Source organism: Bicyclus anynana, chromosome 12, assembly GCF_947172395.1.
Source record: "Bicyclus anynana chromosome 12, ilBicAnyn1.1, whole genome shotgun sequence".
Classification (NCBI taxonomy): Eukaryota; Metazoa; Arthropoda; class Insecta; order Lepidoptera; family Nymphalidae; genus Bicyclus; species Bicyclus anynana.
Window position 1 is genome coordinate 9,790,520 of NC_069094.1, and position 13,404 is coordinate 9,803,923.

The 13,404-nt window shown below is 33.8% G+C and overlaps 1 protein-coding gene across 3 annotated transcripts in view; it reads right to left on the reverse strand.

Moving 5' to 3' along the window:
* LOC112049756 (uncharacterized) overlaps nucleotides 1-13,404 on the reverse strand; it is a 104,049-nt gene that overhangs the window by 15,495 nt on the left and 75,150 nt on the right. The gene's annotated exons all lie outside the window — the stretch shown is intronic.

Consider the following 13,404-nt stretch of genomic DNA (forward strand, 5'->3'; position numbering starts at 1 on the left):
ACACTGTAAATATTAACAGGTTGATATTGTGACACAGATTCATCATTAGTATTAACGCTTCCAAAGGATTGGTAACGCGATTTACTCTCTAAACTTACTAAAGCTGTCATATTATACACAAAAACAAAGTGGACTGTCCACCACTGCCATGAAACTAAACTAAATAATTCGTTTTGTTAGTGAAACAATTAATCCAAATATTATCGCATCCTGCGTGGTATGATTGTTTCCTGTTACGTACAGCAATGGCGATACTTTTTGCTACAATAAATAATGAACTGCTCACTCAGTAGGCTAATACTGGAGTCAATTTAAAATCTGACTCATTAAGTAGGTCCCATGTACGAATTGTTCATTACACAAGGACGACCATCAGTAATTTAATATTTTAAATACAAAAATACTATCAAATAGAAATTAAACAATTAACTTTTATTTAAATTAACACACAAAATAAACTAACAAATTTTAGATACCTTCAAAACTGACTGATCTAGGCACCATCGAGAGTGTACTCCATTTCGTAGTTTTAGTTGGTAGTTTCCTTCCTAATTTGTGAATATCAGATGATAATGATGATGAGTGCATTATAGGTTTTTTTGCAACAATATTAAGAGAAGATAGAGATGAAGTCAGCTTTTCTATATCATCATCTTTATTTTTTACTTCTTCAACTTCTTTCCTTTCCTCGTGAGCTTCATCAATAACAAATTCTTGAACTGTTGCTAAGGATCCTGTATACCCAGATTCAGATCCATTAGAACTCGCGTTGTCAATTTTGTCACTATTAGGCTCTTCTTTTGTTTCATAAAATTTTAGATCAGCTTTACCATCATTTATATTATTGGCTACATACTTCTTTTTAGGAGTTGATGTAACAATTTCGACCTTATGTATTATTTTGTCACCGTCTGTAAAGTTTTCATTTTTATGTTCTAATATTATTTCAGAAGGTCTATCAACTTCATTAATACTTTTAAGCACTGATTTAGCTTTTGACTCATTCAAATCACCACTTGTAACATTTAAGTTATCTTTTACTTTAGTTTTTTGACACATTACAGGAGAATGTTTTAGCACTGGTATTTTTGAAACGGTATTTATGTTCGTAAATTCAACTCGTGAAGTAGTTATTTTAGGTAGATCTGTTTGTTTATTGATTTCATCAAAATTATTTCTGCCACTTAATTCTTTATTTACCTCAGGGGATGGGATTTCTATGATTGATTTTAATTGCTCGCTTGTATGTGATTCAAATGCCTTTTCTTTTTTTACAGGTGAAATATATTCTTTGAAATCATTTTTGGTTACGCTCAACCCACTAGGCGATTCAAAACATTTCAACTGTTCAGTTTTTACCTTCCGATCGACACGGTTACTTTGTTCATTAGTTGGATCATGGTGATGTAAAATATTTTTTTGTGAAATCAACGAAGGAGAGTCTTGTACCAAAATTTTTCGTTTTGTCGTTTCTATAATACTTTCAGTGATTTCTTTTTCTTTATTACTTAGTAATGATTTATTTGATTTAGACGTAATTATTTGCAATTCTGGAGTAATTGATTTATTATGTGAAATATTTTGTTCCTGAGGTGATAATGTCCCATTTTGAATGTTGTCTGAAAAAACTTCTTTATCAAAATCTTCCGAATTTGACTGATGTTTTGAAATTTCAGTATCAATTTCTTTTCCAATTTTATAGGGTTCCGATATTTTCTGTTTAAGGGAAACTGCTTTAGGCTTCGATAATTCTGACGCTAAAAAGGAGTACACTTTTAATTTTTTCCTGTGTTCTTCACGTACTTTAGACAAAGGTACTGGCTCTATGTCTGTTGGCTCATCATCACTGCCCTCAGATTTAAAACAATTCCAACACATAACATCTGATTGCTTGTGCTTTGTTCTATTTTTAGTTCCATCACTATTCACTTCACTCATAGTCATTCAATAATAATCAATGTACAAAATAAACCGACAGCTTAGCCGTCCTAATAAAACTAAACTTATTTCGAAGTGTCCAAGCCTTTAAATAAGTCTGGTTCGGGCAGGTATGTATAATGTATTTTAAACGATTTAAATATTCATGACATCAAATGTTCTAGATGAAAAATATTACATAACATTAACCAACAACTAATTTGAATATCAAATGTTTTTTATATTATTTCAAGATCATGAGAGATAATTTCACAAAGACATATAAAAATTAATTGAGGAAACTCTAGTACTTATCTCATTGGATTGGTAATATATTATGCAGCTTAAATAAAAAAGCATATCTTAAAATAAGTCAATTTAAATGCGAGTGCAAAAAATGTGGTGTATTCTATAACATATTATATACTTATTTATGTTATGCATAATATGTAAATGTTTGTATTAAATGTCGGTGCGGTAGGTAAGATAATATTAAAAAATCTCATATCTTTTTTTGTCATTAATAAACTATCAAAGTCATTAGGAAAGTTACAGTTTTTACTAGAATATTATCTACTCGTATTGAGCCATTAATGAGTATTGGATAGAATAACAAAGTAACAATTCGTCGTCATCAACCCATATTCGGCTCACTGTTGAGCTCGAGTCTCCTCTCAGAATGAGAGGGGTTAGGCCAATAGTCCACCACGCTGGCCCAATGCGGATTGGCAGACTTCACACACTCAGAGAATTAAGAAAATTCTCTGGTATGCAGGTTTCCTCACGATGTTTTCCTTCACCGTTTGAGACACGTGATATTTAATTTCTTAAAATGCACACAACTGAAAAGTTGGAGGTGCATGCCTCGGACCGGATTCGAACCCACACCCTCCGGAATCGGACGCAGAGGTCATATCCACTGGGCTATCACAACAAGTAACAATTAGTGACAAAATATAACGTAAGTAAATACATGACAATATTTAACATAGGTCTGTGATCTCCACACTAGGATTCCCTGTATTATGGTAATCACTTTCTTCCACAGTTGTGAAACCAAAGTAAGTTACACAGTATACAAATAAAAAGTGTGTGACGAACAAAGTTAATTTAATTAACCAATTAAAATGTAGTTACAGATCTTCGTTGGTCCATTGGTTAACCTGTGCTGCCTCAAATAATAAAGTTCCGAGTCCTGGATCAGTTTTAAAATATTCCTTTAAAAAAAGGCTGATGATAATTACATATACTAGGCAAAGAAACATTTTTACATAAAATACTAAAATATTTTATTGAAAGTCCTACCGTTGAAACGGACACAATTTAGACCATAAATAGCAGTTGTTAATTAAATTATGGGTCATATCTGTAGGGCTGTTCTATTGCAGGCGGGGACTCGGTACGTAAGCGCTTGTAATAGGGTTGCCAGATTTAAATTAAGCAATAATTTATTGTCTCTTATTTCATGAATTTTATATTGTGTTTTGTTCAAAAATCAATACAACTCGTAAACCGTAAAATTTCGGCTAACATACATATATTGCGTTATTTTAGTAGACCTTGGTGTTATCTCCCTGTAGAGTATGTCGTATTTACGGGACACCCTGTGTATTATTTACCAAGTTTTGTTAATTATTTTTTTCTTTTATCATCGTAGAAAATTTGCAAGTATTGTATGCCACTGCACGTAAATAGAGATTGTAGAACTAGCGCCGTCTATTGTATCACTCGTGCTACAATGACATTACCATTACAATGACAGTGGCATAAATACATAAATATTTTGGTACACGGGCAAATCAAGCAAGAGGCCCATACCCGGATGATCCGGCATCGCAACAATACGTTCATATAAAGTTCATACACATTCGTATTATTGTGAAGATTTTAAATTATCATAAAATCTTAAATAATAATTTATAATAAACAATTATGGTATATATACGAGTAGGTATGTCCTCTGAGCATACTTAGGACGAAAATTTTAGGAGTGTGTGGGTCATATTGGCATATGGCCATAATTGTTTATTATAAATTATAATTTTGAGATTATATGATAATTTCAAATCTTCACAATAATACGAATGTGTATGAACTTTGTATGAACGTATTGTCTTCATGATTTAAAGATTGTCATATTTTTCACATAAGATTTTATCTGCAGGTAATAAAAACGTCTAATTCAATTTACTTGAGAATTTATTTCACTTAAAGATTCTCATGTTACAAAAAACTTGGCTACTGTTTCGTCATCGCTGACACATTCGGTATGGTTTTCATTGATCTCAACTGTCAGTGAGTATCTGTGCCACGGTCATCGAACTAGAGAACAGCACAGTGGCACATTGTTTTTTTTTTTTTAATTCAATTGTTTTAAGCTCATTGTAGCTGAGTAGCCGTATCTAATAGGTATTTCCTTTTCCTTTCCTCTTAAGCGAGAGCTTTTCATATTTCAGTTACTTAATTAGATCTAGATTTTTCATGTTGAAATTTGTTATAGTCATAATTATTAGCAAATTCCAACCCTTAAATGTAGAGGTTTTTTTTTTCAATTTAGCAAAAACCACGGAAATGATAATGGCACAAATTCATATTCATAAATGTGTGTTCGTTTGTTTGTTCGTTTCTTATCTTATATTGAATAGGACCTGTAAACTTGCTTGCCACATTGATACATTGACATTTTTTTTATTTAAATTCAAATCGTTCATATTGCTTGTAGATTGCTATAGGCGCATTGAAACTAGTTTTTCAAAGAATTCAATTCTTGAGTCTAACTTTTTAAAATTGACTAAATAATTTGTGTGTGGTTACCTACTTATGAGCAAACATTTTTTATACAATAGATATGTTACGTGCCTACAAAATCACCGCAAAAAGTGTCTGAATTTAGCGACTCCATTAAGTGCACACATGCACAGCTTTATTTTTAATACCATTATATATGTATTTATGTTTATACAGTTTTTACAATTCCTGAACACACAACTCGACATTGTATACAATATTTAGGTATTATTTATTTAAGTAAATAACTTTCGTTGTTTACTTACTATGCTACTCAATGAAATTAAGACAATTAGCCGCTTTTCTTTGCCTCAGTTTTGACGCGCTAGTGACATATCTCTAATAAAAAATTCTTGCTTACGAGTGATTAATTTTTTGGACTGCCCAAAAGGAAATATTTTTTGTACTAAAATATTTAAAACTATATTTTTATACTTTTAGGTAGGTATATTAGTGAGGTATCAACTACTTTACAGGACACCTATATCCAGGAGTAGGTAAACGAGGCAAGAAGAGAGCCCACCTGAGTTATTCGCAAAATCTTTCATTTTTATTTTTTTTTTATTTAATACACTTTATTTGTACACCACAAAAATAAAAGAAAACAAGCAAGACAGAAACACAAGAAAAAGTAGAATACAAAAGGCGGCCTTATCGCTTAGTAGCGATCTCTTCCAGGCAACCTTAATAATTGAAAGTTACATTACAGAATCGGTGCATACGTTTTTAATTTTTTTCTCTTCCACAGTGGTTGTCTGGAAGAGATCGCTCTTTAACGATAAGACCGCCATTTGTACATTAGTTTCTAAGGGTTATTATAAGTTATTGTTTATTTTTGTTTTAATGTACAATAAAGTATATTTCTTCTTTTTCTACATTTATCAGCGAGTAGCATAGGCTATATTTTGTACCCATATTCCTACGGGAACTAGGTGTGCCGGTGTGGTTCGGTAGTCTTCCATTAACTTATTTAATTAATTAACTAAAATTAGCTTTACGAACAATCCCTCTGATTTTAAATGCCTTATTTTAGTGGAACATACTCTTGACAGCAACGCAGCGATGCCGCCTGGCAGTAGAAATAAGCTTGGCGCTAGTAATTTCCATGTGAATATGTATTTGTTTAAGAGAAAGCACTAGTTCTATCACAAAACGTAAAATATCTAACTAAAGCACCTATAAACATACTCAAACAATGTATTACAAGTCATTGTCTATGTTGTTTTTCCCATATACGGTGGCCACGATTGTGTAAGTCGCTTACAAAGTTTACTAATAAGAATGATAACCAATCCACGCAGATAAGCCTTGGCCTCAAAACGTGGAGAAACAACTCAAATACACGATACCACGGACCAATATTTAACTTGATACCGCACTATAAAAGTGTGCCTAAAATGTTGAGTACACTGCTATAGAAAACTTAAGTAATACAAGATTTACCGCGTTACTTATTTATATTGCGTCCGATTATTGTGTTTCGTTCAATGTTAAGATCGATTTTTTATTCTACATATCATCACAAATGATGTAAATATACTTCTAAATAATAATTGAAAGAGATAATGAAAAAAATCTTGCTGAGTTTCTTGTCAGGCGCGTTTGAAACTTTCATGGTTTCAAATTACTCAAAAAAACTGTAAAAATGCTTTAATTTATTATTACTTACTAACAATATTGTAAAATAAACCGAAAAATCGACATACTATGACGTTTTTTTTTAATTGAAATTTTTTAATTCAAAAATTTCTTGAATTACTTAGCAAAACTAACAAAACTTTGACCCGGTTGGATTATAGGTACTATTACTACTACAGCAAACGGTGTCTACTTAAATGAAAGTCCGTGCTCGACACCCACTTCAATGGCACCTAATAAGATTTTATTTAATTAAACTATTAAAACTTTTTAAAATTATTATTATTAATATTCTAAGAAGAGAATGTTTGTCATGTTGTTACACAACAAATATTTTGTAAAGTATCTATATACTCGTAATTATAATAGTTTGTTCCTTATAATTAAGTATTAAGTTATGATATCCTTATTGTTGAGCAAACAATATAGGTAGTTGTTCCAAATCTAATTCTCTATCTTTAACGTATACTAATTGATATTATACTCGTATGTAACAAATGAAATCCGGTGCCTACTGGTGGATATCTTATAGTTGGTTTATTTTAATAGGTTGATAATAAAGACCAAAATAGTGAATAGGCCAGCAGATCTCCATTAAAGTGACCAACTCGAGTCACAGATGCTAAACGATCATTAAAAAATACCGACTGCTTTTTAATATAGCCCAATTATAAATATAAATTTGTATTATTAAATATACATATAAAGTGGCACGTACGATATGTAACATAATCTCATTCAATTACATCATGGACCCCATCAATATTATTGGTATTGGTCAACGCGTAGTGCGCAGGCGCAGGTTCCATTCGAGTGTATTGAGAGCAAGTGTAATATGCTATGTTTAGAATTTAATGTTATCGTATAGCAAAGTCGTTTACAGACACCGACACGATTGCGAAAATAATAACGATAATATCGTGTCTGAAGTGTCAGATACTAATTTTAAATACCTACTCTGGGGATTTATTAATTTATTTAATATTACACTAGCGGACGCCCGCGACTTCATCCGCGTGGAATTCAGTTATTTACAAATCCCACGGGAACTATGGATTTTTCCGGGATAAAAAGTGTGTTAATTCAGAGTGAAATCTATTTCCAGTCCAAATTTCAGCCAAATCGCTTTAGTAGCCGCAGCGTAAAGGAGGAACAAGCACACACACAAACTTTCGCCTGATTAATATTCATTTGAAATTTTTTTATTCTTCTTCCCTTTCGTGTTTGTTTTTTTTATATTTAAGTAGATAAAACCTACGTAATTTCGTTGAAATAATCACGTTAGATGATCGTAAAAATACTCAAGGTCAAGGCTTACAGATATACGAAAGACGAAAATACGATGATAAACGACTTTGAATGGTACCCCGAGATAGATACATAATCCAGCAGGTCTAGGTTTCGGTCGGTTTATCGTTCTATTATAATATTATTATTACATTACCGCGTTAAAACAAATAAGGGATATCCGTAATATAGAAGTAATAAGTCGGTTCATTGAACTGACATATTACATCTATGCTATCACGCTTCCTAGTACGCTCTAACCAGCAGCGGTACAAACTGTCGTCAACAAAAACCTGTTCAATGATATCGTGCAGCAGGCTTATTTGCTAAATTAGACGTATGTTGTTTAAATCTGACATATACGACATTGAGATTCTATGTAACAATGGTCATCCGTTGCATATCATACAGCAGGTAGACATTTCTCAGCTGATTTGATGGTAATTTTAATATGTCAACAATCTATTAAATTAAAATAAAGACCAAATTAGTAAATAGACTAGCTGGTCGGTGTAAAAGTTTCTAAACGTTAAATATTTGTTTATTAGTTACTTACTTAATGTATGAGTATATTATTAAAGTGGTTTTCATATAGCATGGGTACGGTGACAGTTGCCTTATGACGTTCATAATACGTACTATTATCGTGAATAGCGGCAAACTTTCAAGAGTGTAACGAACTGTCACCGTACCCATGCTATCTGAAAAACACTATAGTATTTTCTATAGTCGGCAAGTTTGTATTGACGTCGACGTCATGTCGTGTCGGACTGTGTAAAAGCGACTTAACGGTAGACATATTGACTACTGTTAGAGTAAACAGTTAAAATTAATATTAGTGCTATGTTTTACACATTAATTTTAAGTTAATTAATTTCCGCCTAAAATACATCAGCTATTTCTGAGTAACCGAAAACAAAAACTACGGTAGCGGATGACGGAATAGCTGGAGGATATTACGACTGTTAAGTTTTTACACAGCGAAGCGAATTCTTAATGGAGGCTTTTTGAAGGTATCTACCTCAGACAGGTAGGTATGGTGGTAATAGATGTAACTGGTAATTTACCTACATAGCTATTCTTATACTGTAATACAAAACTTAGTGCAGTAATGTTAAATAATAAAATGTTAATTATTTGTAAATATTTTTAAAAAATTAAAAAATATGAGCAGTTTGAACTACCAATGCCATTTGTAAGTTTTGATTTTTAATGTATAATATCGTCGTCGTCATCAACCCATATTCGGCTCACTGCTGAGCTCGAGTCTCCTCTCAGAATATGAGGGGTTAGGCCAATAGTCCACCACGCTGGCCCAATGCGGATTGGCAGACTTCACACACGCAGAGAATGAAGATAGGTCTCTGGTATGCAGGTTTCCTCACGATGTTTTCCTTCACCGATTGAGACACATATCTAATTTCTTTAAAAAACTGAAAAGTTGGAGGTGCATGTCCCGGACGGGATTCGAACAACTCTGCCTCCGGAATCGGAGGCAGAGGTCATATCCACTGGGCTATCACTTCTCTTTGAGTATAATATGTATATTGCATAATACTTGATTAAAATCTTTTTTCGGCGAGAGTCTTAAATTCTGAATAATATAATAATAAAATGAGAAAACTATTATTATATTAATATCGTAGAGAGTTAGCTCGATATAATGCACAAAACAAGATATCAAGTTCCTTTTTAACATAATTTATGAATATTGGCAGTCGAAAGTCACACCAAGAATAATATAAGCTGGTTTGTTATTAAATATTCATGAATTCGAGAATTGTTCTGCTACGCTGTGCATTACCTGTTCAGAATAAACCATAATACCGATAATCTTGATTTTTTTTTTGTTAGCCCTTGATTACAATCTCACCTGATGGTAAGTGATGATGCAATCTAAGATGGAAGCGGGCTAACTTGTTAGGAGAAGGATAAAAATCCACACTCCTTTCGGTTTCTACACTACATCGTGCCGGAACGCTAAATCGCTTGGCGGTACGTCTTTGTCGGTATGGTGGTAACTAGCCACTGCCAAAGCCTCCCACCAGCCAGATCTGGACCAATTAAGTAAACTTCAATCAGCCCAGCTGGGGATCGAACCCAGGACCTCCGTCTTGTAAATCCACCGCGCTTACCACTGCGCCACGGAGGCCGTCAAAAATTTTACACATAAATCGCAATTGTTTCAAGTACCAAACACGATTAGCTAACGTTACATTTTTACTTTGCAAATGTGAAAAGAGTGATAATTTTTTAAAACCCTACTTGATTTCAGTAGCAGAATCGAATACCTAATGGTTTTAATTTTTAATCATCCGCAAGAAAGACGAGGTGTCTACGTCTACCAACCCCACTTTAATTGTTATTGATAAGTATATAATTTTTTTTACGACTTTAAACAACTATTTACCTGTACCATATTTTACCACTTAGTTGTCTAGATAAATATACATAATTAATAATTATATACCTCTATGAACTATAGAATCCTAAAAATCCATTTAGTTATCTATTTGGATAAGCATACAAGACAAACATAAGAAGTTCTTATATATCGAATATAATTATGAACCACGTTATAATAATGAACCACGATTCCCAAGTATAACTATTTTGCATTTTTTGGCGTTGGAGGTGTATGCACGATTCTAAGTAGAAACTATTCCAGCTTGTTCAGAACACTCATAAATATTATTCAGTGTCTAGCCGGGCAATATTTTATAGATAACTCATTGTCTGAGTGTAAGTTATAACAGTTGTCTATTTAAATGATTTAATTTAGTGTTTCTAAAGAAAGTGAACAAGTGCTCGACTTATTACTTACTTATGTTGTTATATTAAAAAGAAACTTAAATCGTAAAACGATACTTCATTATCCGTAACTTAATTATACTGTAGATATGTATGAACAATGCATTATAAGTGTCAGTTTTATTGACAACAAAGTTTTACCCCGGGCCACGACCCTCAAAGCGTAAAGCATACGCGTCCGCGACGAACGTAAGAACAAGTGAATTGCGTGTTTAGCCCGCCAAAAGAAAGTCGTATGTGGTAGCGATATTTTTGATATAACATGATATATTTGATATTACTGCTGGTTGAACGGCTGCTACGCCGTGTCTTTACGTTTATGTTTAGATTATCACTATCAATCATACACCATCAAAGAGATACAACAAAATATTGTATACTAAAGGCAAGTTTCACTTCAGAATATAGGTAGCACTAGAATATAGTGAGCGTCAAGCCTGCTCAATGAAATTTCAAACAAAGTAACATTTTTTTATTACTGATACCACTACGGATATAAGCTTAACTTAAGTGATTTATGTTCTATCGATACCACGGATATAAAAAGTAAAGCGCTTGGCTTAAGCTATTATCATTCCGGATTATATTCTTAAACTATCAAGAATAACTTAACTTTTTAACTGGAAAGTATTGAGCGTCAAGCGTGTTCAATTAAGACAGAGTAACATTCCGTGGCCCAGGCATTAGCGAGTTACCACCGTGGACTGAGAGAAAGTTCTCTAGGCGGTGAGCACGGGTGAACACTCGAATGCTGTTTTCCCATGATGACGAGAAAGTGGTTAAGCGGGAACCTTTATTAGCGTAATGATGTTTTTATTAGTCTCAACAATATTATTATCCTTTTTATTCACTTTTTTACAAGCTTTTATACTTTTTACTTTGCTTTTTACTAATGTGTGGGAGAAATTTTGGAAAGCAAAAGAAAACCATTTTTTGCCTATGGATTCGATTTGATACCTCTGTGAGGATACTTTTAAATGGTAAGCTCTTAAACTAAATAAGATGGCCTATCAAATTTGTGATCTTACAAAGGTACACTATGTTAGAGTTAAAATCATCATTACCATCGTAAATTAAAGTAGTTGTGTAAATAATTGAAAGTAATATTATACTGTGCATATTTTTTGGTATACTGGTAAAAGTTGATAGATTTTGTAATAAGTAATTCCGATTTCTAATACTTAATGATATTGCATAAAATAATTAAAAGAATTTCTTTTTCATTTATGCTAATTAAAAATGTCAACTATCGCGTCTTTTACGTACGTATAATAAAATCTGATAAAAAATTTAGATTGTAAACTTTTCCGAGCATTGATTCCCAAAGTGGTCCAGATTGAACTTCACTATGACACTAGTACATAAGTTTTTGGCAAAAGAAAACTATCTAACTCGAAAGTGTCATATCATAACTTAAGAGGGCAGCAGGTTGGAAAACTCTGTTTTTACACCTTATCATTAGGTGTAATAGATAAGTGTAATGAATGTTTATCTCCCTGTTTAGGTCAACGACTAGACGAGTACGTCGTATAAACATTGCATGTAGCTTTCGTAACACTGTACACAACACTGTGAACCTTTGTTGTCTCTACGATGTAAACTGTAATGTTACATGTTTTAATAACATATTAATGACCTACTTTTTTTATTCTTTACAAGTTAGCCCTTGACTACAATCTCACCTGATGGTAAGTGATGATGCAGTCTAAGATGGAAGCGGGCTAACTTGTTAGGAGGAGGATGAAAATCCAGACCCCTTTCGGTTTCTACACGGCATAGTACCGGAACGCTAAATCGCGCTAAAAATCTTTGCCGGTAGGGTGGTAACTAGCCACGGCCGAAGCCTCCCACCAGCCAGACCTGGACAAATTAAGAAAATCTCAATCTGCCCAGCCGGGGATCGAACCCAGGACCTCCGTTTTGTAAATCCACCGCGCATACCACTGCGCCACGGAGGCCGTCAAAATACACGGACAAATGTACACTAATATTATAAAGAGATCTGTGGATATGACCTCTGCCTCCGATTCCGGAGGGCGTGGGTTCGAATCCGATCCGGGGCATGCACCTCCAACTTTTCAGTTGTGTGCATTTTAAGAAATTAAATATCACGTGCCTCAAAAAACGGTAAAGGAAAACATCGTGAGGAAAACGGCATACCAGAGAATTTTCTCTGCGTCTGCCAATCCGCATTGGGCCACCGTGGTGGACTATTGGCCTAACCCCTCTCATTCAGGCAGGAGACTCGAGCTTAGCAGTGGGTCGAATATGGGTTGAGAATGATGATGATGATAAAGAGGAAAATTTTGTATTTGTGTGTGTAACGCATAAACTCAAATCTACTGGACAGATTTAAATAATTCTTTCACCAATAGAAAGCTACATTATCAGGGAGTAACAAAGGCTATATTTTATCCCCGTATTAACACGGGAATATGAACTACGCGGGTGAAACCGCGAGGTTCTCCTATCTATTTATAGTATTAAGTAATTGGACGTTTTATAGGTTTTCAAAGATTTATGAGCTTCAATAGCTCAACGGTAAGAGCGGTCGGACTCATCACTGAGAGGTGGTGGTTCCCCGCCCCGTTGGTCTATTGTCGTACCCACTCCAAATACTTTCCCGACTAGTTGGAGGGGAATGAGAATATTTGTCATATTAAAAAAAAATAAAGATTAAGTAGGCATTTTGAATTCATAGGCATCTTCTAGGCAACCGCGGTCTGCCTTAGACATCTACACTTACTCGTAATTACATCAGTGGCGCTAACATGCGACTAAGTTAAGAGAAATGGATAGTCAGACAGAGTTGTCCTAGTCCCATCTCTTTCATCCCAACGCAATGAAAGAGATAGCTGTATTTCCGGTTGCACCGCTATTGGTTGAAATTTGTCTGCTCATGAGATTATATCTATGGTCGCATGTAAACACAAAATACCTTTTAATAGGATTGAGAGGTTGATT